Source organism: Pyxicephalus adspersus, chromosome 3 (genome assembly GCF_032062135.1).
Source record: "Pyxicephalus adspersus chromosome 3, UCB_Pads_2.0, whole genome shotgun sequence".
NCBI classification, from domain to species: domain Eukaryota; kingdom Metazoa; phylum Chordata; class Amphibia; order Anura; family Pyxicephalidae; genus Pyxicephalus; species Pyxicephalus adspersus.
The window spans coordinates 146,408,739-146,421,807 of NC_092860.1; the positions used below are offsets into that span (position 1 = coordinate 146,408,739).

Here is a 13,069-nt window from a genome sequence, read left to right on the forward strand (position 1 = left end):
TTAAATCCCGTTTAGCTAATTAGTGAGTAATTTCTTTCAATTTTCAATATTAATCACAGTGATCCTAAGTTTCATGTCCTTCAGTCCTCAAACAGATATAGGAACATACAGCCCAACAGCACAACCATGTTCCTATTCCATCGGCTTCCCTTGCAAGTGAGTCAGCGACTGACATTTTGTAATATACTGATGGTACTGGCTTCAAAAGTCCCGCTTAAAATTGATGTCCTTCATCGCATGTCTTTTCCTATTCCCAGCACTTGCAAGGGAAGCCGAGGACTGCCTGAATTGCCCATTTTAAAAGTAGGACTTTAGTTCAACTTTCAAGTCAGTTGAATGCCATTTGGAAAAATGAACAGATAAGTCGAGTGCAAAATTGGCAGTGCATCTGCTCATATGTACTAGGCCTTAGGCTCATTTTATCTGTGTAGAACCTCATTCACAAATATGATGATCTACTGCATACAATGAATTTGCAAAACAATGGAATGCAAATATTTTACATTTGCAAAAACAAACCAGAGCTCTACCTACGGGCTGGATAGAATTCCACATAATATTTAAATGTAATATATAGTCATAAATATAACCTGAAAAAAATGACCATACACTTTATTTAATATGTTAGCTGGATAGCCAGGAAGACTATACAAATTTTCTATTTTTTTATATTATAGCTCTACCTATCTCAGGTAGGGCAGTCCACCCAAGGACCTCTGCCTTTCACAGTACTTTCATATCCCAGATCCTCTGCTCAGCGCCTCCATTTGCTAACTTGCACCATTTTTTTTTTGTCCCCATTCATCTATCCCTCCTTCCTTTATCTCTGTAATGACTGGTGAGCACAATTAATAGACAACACAATTGGCCCTGACAGGAATATTTTAAAAGCTTTTAAACCTGATATAAAGAGGGAAGCATTTTTTTCCTCGAGGAGTCAGAGCTGGTCATCTATCAGCATTAGGTATCAAACGGTTACGCTAAATAGAGATGACATTTTGAATATGACTAAGTGCTGCTTAACTTTTTAATTCCATTTTACAAAGCTACAGACCCAAAGTCCTGTAATATTATTGTCTTGCAGCAGGATTAGGGTCTGTGTCATTTAATTGTTAAGCCCTTGGGTAGATGGAAATTGCTACAATATCCCTTCAAAAGAGAGAGAGAGAGAGAGGGAGAGAAAGAGATGGAGGGAGAGAGAGAGAGAAGAGCTTGGGGTAGAGAGAGGACATGGAGGGAGAGAGAGGGGGGTGCAGAAAGGGGAGAAGAAGAAAGAAGAGATCTGCGAGAGGTAGGAGAGAAAAAGTGGGGACAGAGAAGGGGAGAAGAAGAGAGGAGAGATAGGCGGAGAGAAAAGAGAGAAAGAAGAGGAGAGATGGAAGGAGAGATGTTAAGAAGGAAGAAGAGAGATGGGGGAGAGAAGAGAGAGAGAGAGACAAATATTTGGATAGGGAGGGAAGAAAAAAGGAGGAGAAATACGACGAGAGATGAGAGAGAATGGAGGAGGGATTGGGAAAAAGAGAAAGAAAGGAGAGGGGAGAGCGAAAGGAGTGGAGAAAAAGAAAGATAAAGGAGAAGGTCTTTTCACACCAAAGCATTGTGGTAACATGTAAATAAATAGGCAATGCAATACACCATTACACTATGTAGTTTGTCAGGGTGCCATTCATTGTTAAAGGCATCCGAACACATTAAGGCAACGTTTCCTTAATGCACATAGGTTGCAGTTCCCCACCTATACTGCTCCTTTGGTGCTTGCTCATTCTGGTGCATTAGCCTCCTATTTAAATTACCATGAGACATGTTAATGTAATAGACCAGAGTGGACAGGTCTAAATGGGCCCAATTTGCAAAGGCCTACCTAAATAATTAATACTTCAGGCAATAAGGGCAAGTTCTTCACGTTCATTATTTCTAGTAGATCTGCAAAACATTTTGCAGTCAGAAGGGAAGGTCGCTATAAAGTCTTTCCCACCCTTGTGAATGATCACTTCCTAGGCGAAACTCTCCTTCCTATTCATGTTCTTATGGGTTTAACTTTTTTGCTCTCTATTTCTTTACTACACTACTCTTAGATATGCAGAAAACGGTAAACGGAAATTCGATATTTGTTTTGTCTAAATTACCTTTTAACGTCTCCATCAATCATTCACCAATTGTATTTCTTAGAAAAGTGGGACAAAAACCAGTGACAATATTCCTGTGAAAAGCAGTTTTGTGAAATATGCAGATTATATATTTAAATCTATGCATGTTCCCGCTGTTTATCTCAATTCAAAACTGTTTGTACGTTGTAGGATTTGTGATACAGCAGATGCTACGAGTTCTAATTGGAAAGGATTAGAGGCATATATTTTTATCGTGCTTGGCTATGATAAACATGCTTTAGCAGCATCAGACTATGGCCAGTATGGTAATGGCAATCTGCAATATATTTATTTATTTTTATATTTCTAATGTGATAATCCTAGTTTAAAGTAAACCTTCAACAAATTCTCCTCCCCAGCAGCATTACCTTACTCTCCATTTTGTTCTACTACTAAAGATCTGTTTAAGCATCAAGTAGCCAAAGTAATAGCTGAAAAGAGCTATGAACTTTCGCAGTGCTAACTGACCATATGGGTGAAACATAGGTTTGCTTTAAAGGATAACCAAACGTATGAACACAATACAGTGATCTGTTTGCCCCCAAAGTGCATTAAAAATATTTAAATGAACAACAGCCTAGGATGTACAGATACAGAGATCTGGTCACTGAAGCCTAATGGCCCTTCAACCTCATTCTGGCATTTGTAATCTGTAGTTGTCTTTTTCTGCCTACCTAAAGAAGGTAGATAGGAGTATAAGGTCACAACAGTCCAAAACATTGACGACAAAGCTTTGATGCTCATCCTGTACTTGTCATGCCGATATTCATAAAGATTAGTCCAAAGCAGCACATCTCCAATCACTCACTGTCTTCTGCTGTCTTGAACCACATCTTTAGTAGGTCTCTTAGTCATCTCTAGCATTGCGTATACTGAATATTATGTGCAGGACTTTGGTGGTGTCAGGTGCCATGGGGTAGCCCAGCTTTTCTCAACCTTTTTACCCCTAAGGAACTCTTGATATAGAGTTCAGGTCTCAGGGAACCCCTAAAACATATTAACTGTATCTCATCAAACCCCTTGCTCAAACCAAATATTTGGGGAAAAAGCTTCTAATACCAGTAGCCAGCAGAAAGAATGCTCACCCTTACAATGTTGGCTAGAATACCACATTTATAGACAACTCAGTAGATCATTAGTGTCCGGCAGATGGTTCTATGAAGTGGCATTGGCATATTCAATGACAGTTCAAAGAACCCCTAGAGGAACCCTAGTTGAGAACGGCTAACACTCCTTTAAGATTATACAAAAAAAATAAGATCCAATACACCACACCCTTCTCATTTGTAACATTATCTTTTATAAAAAAAATAAAAAAGCTTAGATCAAAGGTGTGAGGTGTTTTTAGTGATATAGTTTGGGCAAAGTCAGGCACTGTCTATCTATCCCAGTAGAGCGCATGTGCCGACACTTGCCAAAGAGCATAGCAGCTGGCATATACTGTATGTGGGGCGGAAGATGTGTTACTAATAAATTTAATATATCTCCAGGGTCGTATATAAGCTGGAATACAACAATTGAATGTAAAATGTTTTGCTTTCAATTCCCACTCTCTTTAGAGCTACAGGCCAGACCTTGTTATCCAGTATAATACACAACATATGTATCTGTTTTTCTCACTGATGACTCATCAATTTAGAATTGTGGGAATATGTATCCTGATTTCCTCTTAAGTTCTAAAGATAGTACAGGGTATATTTGACTAGACACTGTTTTTTTCTTAGTCAAACTGTGTATACATTTAATATCATCATAAACAAAATAAAAAGTAATCTAGAGTCCCCATTTACATTTAAACTTTCCTACTTTTCCCCCTAGCTTAGTTCTAATTGGCCGATATGGGCTACTAGCCAAACCATTGTGATGATTGTCATTTACATTATTTGCATAGTTATTTGCTCTCTTACAACCATTTTAAATCCCTAATAATACCAACCAGAGCAGACAAAAGAAAGATGACATTTCTAAAGAATTGGTTTTTCCCCCACTGAGATATGGAATTCATAGATAAAATGATAATTTTATGATTTTAATAAACATGACAATCTATAGTACAATTGAACCACCTAGTAAAAATTACATAAGAACAACATGCAAATTTTAATGGAAAGGTTAGACCTCACTAGATGAGTCTTTATTTTTTTTTAATCCACGTAAAAGTAATTACGCCAAGAGTTTAGAATTTTTTCTTCATCCACAGTTTATAAGGAGCAAATCACCATAGAGAGAGATGGATATCACACAGCTAATTTTAAGGATAATGCAAAAGTATTTTAAAACTTCTGGTTAAAAAGGTCATTGCGATTTTGAAGGCATTTCCTTTTTGTAGCTCTACACAGTGCCCTTTAATCAGCACAAATTATGTATGTAGTCACTGCCAACCAATGGAGAGCATTGCAGATTTTTTTGTAATATTATAGAATTACTTTATTCATTTGACTTACATACTGCCTTGCTGGATACAAGCCTGTATGCCTTTTGATATTTCAGAGGGTATTTTGCTTATTTTGTGTTATTGTGTTCACTGGGACAAATAGAGGTGTAACCTAATCAACCCAGTGGGACATAGACAGCAAAACTAACTTCTGATGATAGGGACAATACCTCCTTACCTCAAAGGATCCCACAGTGGATTTCTACAGCCTGTCTGTCTGGGTTACACGCTGTTCTCCACCACAACCCCTTCTGTGCCCTGACTGTTATGGTAGGGGCGAGCAGCCATGCTCCTTAACTTGCACAAGTATCACCCCAGGAGGCAGGGTCACTCTAAAGGGCCAGAGGCTATATTACCCTTTGCTGTGCAAGTGCTTTGTGCTGTGACTTTGCACCAGCTTCTTAGCATTTAGGACTCTCATTACCATGGGCCCTGCCTGTACCCTGCCCTGAGCTTTCCATCTGGACACCAAGGCTCCATTTGCCTGCTGGCCTTCCTGACCTTCTGCCTGGACACTGAGACCGCATATCCTATCGCCTGCCCTGACCTACCACCTGAGTAGCAATGTTGCCTTGCCTGGATACTGCTTTGCCTGCCACCTGCCTGACTTTCCACCTTGATTTTGAAGATCATTTGTGTGTTTTGTGACAACACCTGACTCTCCACAAAAATGCCCACCTACTTAAGCTGTTCCTCTCGTCTGGCGGGGCTCAACCTGCCAATACCTTGCAGCAAAGAGCCGGTAATCACTAGGGTTACTGGCCCATCACTTGCAAGGTAAAGACCAGGTATCGCCTAGATTCCACTCCTCAAGTGATCCCGGGTTACCTGCCAGTAGGTGGAATGCTTATATAGTTATAATTAGTTAATATTGGTGTGTAGCTAATCAGCCAAGGTGTTTTGGGGACTTAATGTTAAGTAGGAGGACTTGGTTAAAGGAAAAGAAAAGGAAAAGATAGTTTAACTGACCATATTTTATGCTGTATATATAGAAACTTATCTACTGCAGCTAACTCAGTATCAATGTCCCAATGAAGAGAAAGTATCAAGGCTCATAAAATGGGTCTGCTGTAAAACTGTATGTAAAACTGATTGAAACTTTTTTTTTGGTCCTGCTGACAATTGGTGTGGGACTTAGAGTCATTGCTCACTAGTGAGCTCTATGCACTATGTTTATATATATTAAAAACAGAAGATTTAACATAACATAACATATACTCCAGCAATAGAAAAATTGAGTCCTAATCTTCCCCAACTTTATGCAATTAAAAAAAAAAAAAAAATAGGCTACAGACAAATGATTAGTGCACCATGTTGTGTTTTTTCTAAAATGCTACATTTTATTTTTTTTAATACAAATGGTGCATAGCAGAGTTCTCTTTTAACACTTTTGTTAACTAACACAGCTTTCATGGCAAATGTGTTTAATTCAAGATAAGAAATCTATTACGCAAATTTAACTCAATCCTATAAAAGCAATAAGCCAAGAAAGAATATTTCACTTCCCAAAGCCCCCCAAAAACAGGAAAGAAAAGAAATTCTAAAAGATATAATTACCTACTTATGTTGCAACTTTGAAATAATTATCAAGACAGATCTTCAAAGCCATATCTTTAAAAGCATGCCAATACCTCTCCACCGTAACAGTCTGCAAAGACGGAGCTACAAACAGAAAATTCTCATGGGGGCTCGGATGTATCACAGTGCTTTTGTTCTCTGTTTAAACGCGATGCTAAACATCTTGCAATCTCACTGAGCATAAGCATCTGTGCTTTCAAAGCCACTTCCTCTACAAAGGAAATCACAGAGAGATAAATATATCACTTTTAACTCTTTAAAAAAATTAACAAGAGTGTATAATTCCAAATCCGTGCCCCACATGCAGAACACGGACAAATGTTTATTAACACCCCTCCAAATCATGGAGTTCTGGTATTTCCAGTGCTGGTATCACTACAATTCACAAACACATACTAGACAATTGTGTGCAACAGTCTATGGAAGGCTCAATTCTGTTTAGGCATGACTGCAGCCATATGCAAAAAGCCAACTGCATGAACACATGGTGTGACCAGTTTATTGTGAGGAAACTCATTGACCTTCATGGATACCTGACATTAACCTCCATCAAGACCTGTGGAATGAATTGGAAATGTGATCGTCAGTCAGTTTGTCCAGCTGACTTTCCAAATACTCTTTGACTAAATGGCCACACAACCCAAATTTTATGGAAAGTCTTCCCAGAAGAATTGAGCCTGATATGACTGCACATGGGGGACCAGCATATTATTATCTATGGTTTAAAAACAAGTTTATGTACGCTAGGTTATGATGATCAGGACATGAGTATAGTTGAGCAGCATTTCTTCCACGGAAATAATAATAATGGTACTAACCCATCTATTGAGGGACTCTAGGAAACCATGGCTGCTTAAATTTTTCTACCTTATTTACCTCTTCTTCTTCTGGCTGTGAATGTACAATGAAAAAGGATCAAATACTGATCAGATCTTTCCCCTGCTTTTCTCCCCTGTAAGTATGATATCTGATCCATCATCCCAGCCTAGTAAGTACTTGTTGACCTTGAATGATGACCGTAATGGATCCCTAATTCTGGAAACAAACACAGACTAAGATAAGGTTGGTTGCTGTACAGGGCCTAAATGTATATTCCCAACCAAAACTTTTTTTTAGTTTTGAATAGAGTAATTGTAAGGGCCCCTGTTTCTGATTTTTCTTCACTTCCTCTTTGCTGAAACTGTTGTCACCAAAATAAAAAGGTGAAGGGAAAATATTTTTTACCGGACCCCATCACAGCAGTTCTAGGTGTTGGATAAATATCCTACAATTGATTTAAATTTACTCAAATTGTTAACCTGATCACGGCGATTGTTAACCGCTCCAACTGTTACAATTGGCACGATGAGCCAGTGTTGTTCATAAGCACCAGCCAATAGGAACAATGTCTCCTGATTATCATCATAGCAAGCAGATAATATTAACTTGTCAACCAAGCATTTTTGGAGGGTAAATAGTTGGTTTGGATTTGTTCCACATTTTTGCCTTTATCAAGCTAAGACAAATTCACATTCCCTTCTAGTTTTCTAGTGCTAGTTCATCAAAAATGGCTGACATGTCTTTTTTAAAAGTTAGATTGAATTTTTCTTTTGCGTTACGATTACATATTTGCCTTTTCTTTTCTGTCTTGATTTTTCTTTCATAGTACCCTGTACCCTATATATAGAAATAATGTATATACTCTAAAACTCTGTTTTCAGAGCCTGATTTACCTACATAGGAAACAGTGTGCATTTGTGTTTGATTCACTAAAGTATGGGGGAAGTGAAGCACACATGTGCATACTTTACTTTTTTTTACTTGTTTTTTTCACCTTTTCCTGCATGCTTTTGGGTACTTAAAATGCATACAGGTGCCTGATTCACAAATGGGTACAGAAGGTTAAAATACAACTTCAATTTAATGGAAAAGCCAAACATTGATTAATAATGAGGAAATGCTTTTATAGAAATCGAAAACTAGACATTTCACGTTTTGTCTTTTCTGAAGCATGTGTTTTCTTCCAAATGAATTTTACTGACTGAATCTATTTTCCCTTGGGAAGAGACGTATAAGGGCGGATATGATCACCCTGTATAAATATATAAATAGTTCATATAGAGAACTCTTTCCCATTATTCACTTTAAGTTCATTACAAAGAACAAAAGGGCACTCTTTGTGTCTGGAGCAAAAGAAGTTTAAGCTCTGGATAAGGAAGGGATTCTTTACTGTAAGGTCTGTGAAAATGTGGAATCAGCTCCCTCAGGCTGTAGGTTCAACTACTATAGATTGCTTTAAGAAAAAGCTGGATGATTTTCTAAAAGCACAGAATATAACTCGGGATAAAAAATTAAAGTAAAGACAACAGAAAATGTTGACCAAGATCAGGAAGGACTTTTTCCCTCTGTTGAAGCAAATTGAACCAGGTTTTTTTTTCCTTCCTCTGGATCAACTATGTCCATAGGGTTTTTATCGGGGATATGTTTATTTCCCTAATGGTTGAACTTGATGAACTTGTCTTTTTTCAACTTAAATAGCTATGTAACTATGTGTTTCTAAAGCAGCACTGCAATGAAACACCAATACAAAAAGGTTTTACAGCCATCCCAATTTGTTTCAATGATTATAAGTGTTCTGGGGCAGTTGGGGACTGGTTCTGTTGACTTTGGTAACAGGATCACTGGTTTAATGTTGGCATTAGTATCCTACTACCATGATTGGAAGTATTGGCCACGCAAGGGATGACAAGTTCCAACACCACCATTAGATCAACATGGACTTGTTTGCTATTCTCTATTTTTACATTTATTCTGAGTTTTGAGTAGACAAATGCTGCCTGCTATATATCTCAACAACAAGCTCATTATCAATGTGTTTATTACCTACAACTTCCTGTAAGCCTGATATACCTTCATTACCTTGTAAGGTTAACATCGGTTTGTGTTGGGTTGAAATTAAATGGAATACTAATGCTAGATTCAAACTTTTTTGAACATGGGTAGATTTGTTATCACTAGAGGAGGGCAGCACAAAACAATTGCCATTCTTGGGGTAAGACATTGAAATAGGTGTCTTTAGCAGATAGAACAGCCTACATAATACAATTGTTAAGTTTAATCTTTTTCATGCGTGTATTAAAATACAGCTAAAACGACTATCAATCTTCTTTACAAATTCCCCGCTTCCCTTGTATCTATTCCTGCTGCTATATACTGTTACCTACAGCCACAGCACAGCTAAAGCTACAATGATATGCAATAACCCATGACAACCTATGGTCCCCCGAGCCTTTGGAGCAGTCGAAGCGATACAAAAGTTGGTTGTGATTAGTTGCTGCGGCTCAGTGCACCGTATACCGCGCTCATTGCCTTATTAAATTGGCCAGACTGTATATCTCCAATTTACAGTAAGGAGTGTTTTGTAGCAGAATAACACAACGTGCGGTCGTTTTCTGCGGCAGTGTGCGGCGGAGTCTGAATAATGACATGTAATTGAATGCTATCAGCATATCAATTTTCTGCCTGTGTACTCCACTGTACAATACGGCATCTTAATGCACAGCCAGGGTAAATAGGAGGCTGCTTTGTGCTTATTGCAGTGTCAGGCTGGAGCTGCTTCTATTACCGGGTAAGCTAAGGCAATTACACCAGATGGAGATGGCAATAAAGTCCCTTCTAGCTAAATATATACGCCACAAGGTGCTCTTTTTATTTATTTATTTTTTTTTAAAAGAGGTAGTTTGGTCAAAGAGGAAAAACCTGTTTTAAAGCTATTATATTATCTACTTTTAAGCTTTTAAATATTTGCTGTATCTGTGGATCCAACCACCGCTTCTATCTATCTGAGTTCCCTATGCTAAAAAGTTTATTTACGGTGAACCATATTGCCAGCAGTGATCCAGAAGCTGAACATCCCTGCCCCTGGACCCTTGGAGAAGCAGTTCTAGCAGTGACTTAGTAGCTTCACTTCCCCTACCTAGCATAGACTCAGCAGCTCAGCTCTCCCTGCTGCCCCCTCCCAGCACTAACTTAGAACCTCAACTACCCCTTCCCTCAACCCCGGCAGTGACTCAGATGCTGAGTGAACCATTCTTCCTGTTCCCAACAATGATTTAGTTCCCCAGCACAGTAATAAGTTAGAATCCTGGCTTATACTCATCTCTACTACATAACAGCGACTCAGCAGCTCAGGTACCCCAGCTTTTCCTTCCAGCACTGCCTTGGCGTCTTAGTTCCCTGTTTCCCCCTCTAGTAATAGTCTTCTAATATCTTCAGTCTTCTAAAATATTCACAGCAGCAGGTGCACTTTATAAAGCCAACAATTTATTTCCTTTTTTATGAGTACAAATTCCTAATTGGTATGTTGACCTGTATGTAACTTCAGTGAACTGCATGTTTGATCTGGGTTAGTTTATTAGAAAGTATTAAAATCATAAATAGCTATGAGTGAGCGAGAGAGCAGCGAATTGGGCCGTTCTCGTGTACCGACATTGTAAGTGAGAATGGCCAGTGTAAATTTGCCAATTGAGCTTGATTTTTCAAAAAAAAAAAAGATTGCGGGCTGTGCTGATTAGCTCAGTGTGCGATCCCCGGTATTAGAGGTTAAATGGGGACACGTCTCCCCATTCAAAACCTCTAGTGCTCTCTGATTGGCTGGGGAAAGCTTTTTTCCCATTTAACCTCTAGTGCCGGGGATCGCAAACAGGATACCCAGGGCTGCAAGAATGATTGCAGCCCTGAGAATCCACTGCGATCCCGGGTCACTAGAGGTTAATTAACCTCTAGTACCCGGGGATCGCAGTGGAACTGCAGGGGAACTCTTAATGGAGTTTCACTGTTGAGAGCTCATCTGCAGTTCAGTTCCCACAGTCACCAGGCTGTACTTATCAGGTGACTGTGGGAACTGAACTGCAGATGAACTCTCAATTATTTAACCTCTAGTGCCGGGGATCACAAACAGGAGGATTCCCAGGGCTGCAAGAATGATTGCAGCCCTGAGAATCCACTGCAATCCCGGGGCACTAGAGGTTAATTACCTCTAGTCCCGGGGATCGTAATGCTTTCCTCAATCTTCCGATGGTTTTGCGATATTGGAATATAAACCAGTATATTTGAATCAAATAAAGATTCTTAGAAAATAAATCTTGGTTTATAATTGAGTCACACCATTAGATGGTGCTGTGTCCTCATGTAAATTATATAACAAACTCCTCCTTTTTGATACATTATTAGTTAATTACACAGGTTACATAAGGACACTGCACCATCTACTGGTGAGCAACAATAATGCACAAATGGCTGATAATATAATCAAAAGTACAAAATACTTTAACCCGTTAAAAAGGAGAAAAAAGATATACAGACTGTGCCCATATGATTTTAAATTTTTGTTCCACTAAATTGATTGATTGTTCCACTACTATTTTGGCTTTTCTGTTCATTATTGTTTAAATGCCAGCGGTGGCATTTTGTGCTGTAGGTGTGTATTCGAGACAAAGCATTTTCCTGTATTTTTAGGTGAAAAAGAGAACTTATTTAACATTTATATTCTTATTTATAGTTTTGGTTTATAATATATATAATAACTGGTTTATTTTTGAGTATTTACAGTATATTAAAATGTTAATGACATAAAAAGGGTTTGTATAGTTGAAAGTTAGCTGAAATATTTTAAATATCTCATAAAAAAGCATACCTCAGTATTCAGTGATAGCAGATACACATTTGTAGAGTAAGATTTACAGACAATGAAAGGACATCAGCCATAAGCTGGTATTTTGAGTTGATTTGGATGCAGCTATGTAAGCAGGTGCATTACTATTTTATCATTTTTGCAGAGGCGTCGTTCCTCTGTTTATAATATTGTTACCTCTGACAAATGGCTCGCATCCCCCGTGTAGGGAGTCTCTCATAAAATTCAACAACACCACTGCACGCTACAAACTGGCAGGAAAGACAAGACCAGTATACCGTATATGTTAATAAATCTCTGGGTAGGTATGTCTCCTTAACTTGGTATAATGTAGGCTTTGGATCTGTAATTTGATTTAAAAGTCATTTCACAAATGCAATAAAGGCTCAGCCTAGCCGCGGCCTCTTCGGTTCATAAAATCACATGACCAAAAGCAGAAGGAAAAAAATGGCTCTATTTTTAGGCCTGGCAGGAGGCCTTAGCCTGTTCCTCAGTCATTGAGCATTTTTCCTGTCACAGAGTGATAAAGAATGGCTTCCATCTAGCCTCTTCAGCTATTTTCACTGGCTTCATATGCACGTTGTACAGGGCAGGGGCCCATCACATTGTAACGCAATGAAATTAGTAAAGTGAAGCCCTCGCATTTGCTGACAGGCGGAGGAGCTGCAGACAGCCTTCCTACGTGAATAACAGTTCAAACATGAAACAGGTCTAAATTACACAAGCATCACAGGCTGGATGGTGCAGGGTTTTGGTTTTCTGATGATGAAATTGTGGTAGCCTTGGCAATCATCCTTGCAAGCTCACTCGGGAAAAAAAAGAGATTCACCCTGATTTTATACCACCCACACCTCTTTGCATGATGTACAAATCATGGTATCCTCTTCCTGTGTGTTGGGTGTAATTTTCACCATTTGGTTACATAGTTACATAGTAAGTCAGGGTGAAAAAAAGACATAAGTCCATCAAGTGCAACCACTAGGGAAATTAACATATCTCAGATATAAAACCCTATAAGACATAGTTGATCCAGAGGAAGGCCAAAAAAACCCTGGTACAATTTGCTACAACAGGGAAAAGAAAATTCCTTCCTGATTCCATGAGGCAATTGGATGTTCCCTGGATCATCAGTCTCTGTTATCTTTACTATAAATCCTTAACACCCAATTAAATTCTGTTCTAGAAAAGCATTCAGCTTTTTCCTAAAGCAATCTTTAGTAGTTGCTGATAGGGATGAGC

At 38.6% G+C, this 13,069-nt stretch overlaps 1 protein-coding gene and 1 long non-coding RNA gene across 5 annotated transcripts in view; one reads left to right on the forward strand and one right to left on the reverse strand.

The window, feature by feature from the left end:
• Nucleotides 1-6,301, reverse strand: part of LOC140327293 (uncharacterized) — a 54,147-nt gene extending 47,846 nt beyond the window's left edge. For all 4 annotated transcript variants that reach the window (XR_011920016.1, XR_011920018.1, XR_011920017.1 and 1 more), the window contains exon 1: nt 6,139-6,301. This is a non-coding gene — a long non-coding RNA (uncharacterized lncRNA). The remainder of the gene's footprint in view (nt 1-6,138) is intronic.
• The window catches only part of CTNNA2 (catenin alpha 2), a 1,156,022-nt gene that overhangs the window by 505,766 nt on the left and 637,187 nt on the right, over nt 1-13,069 (forward strand). The gene's annotated exons all lie outside the window — the stretch shown is intronic.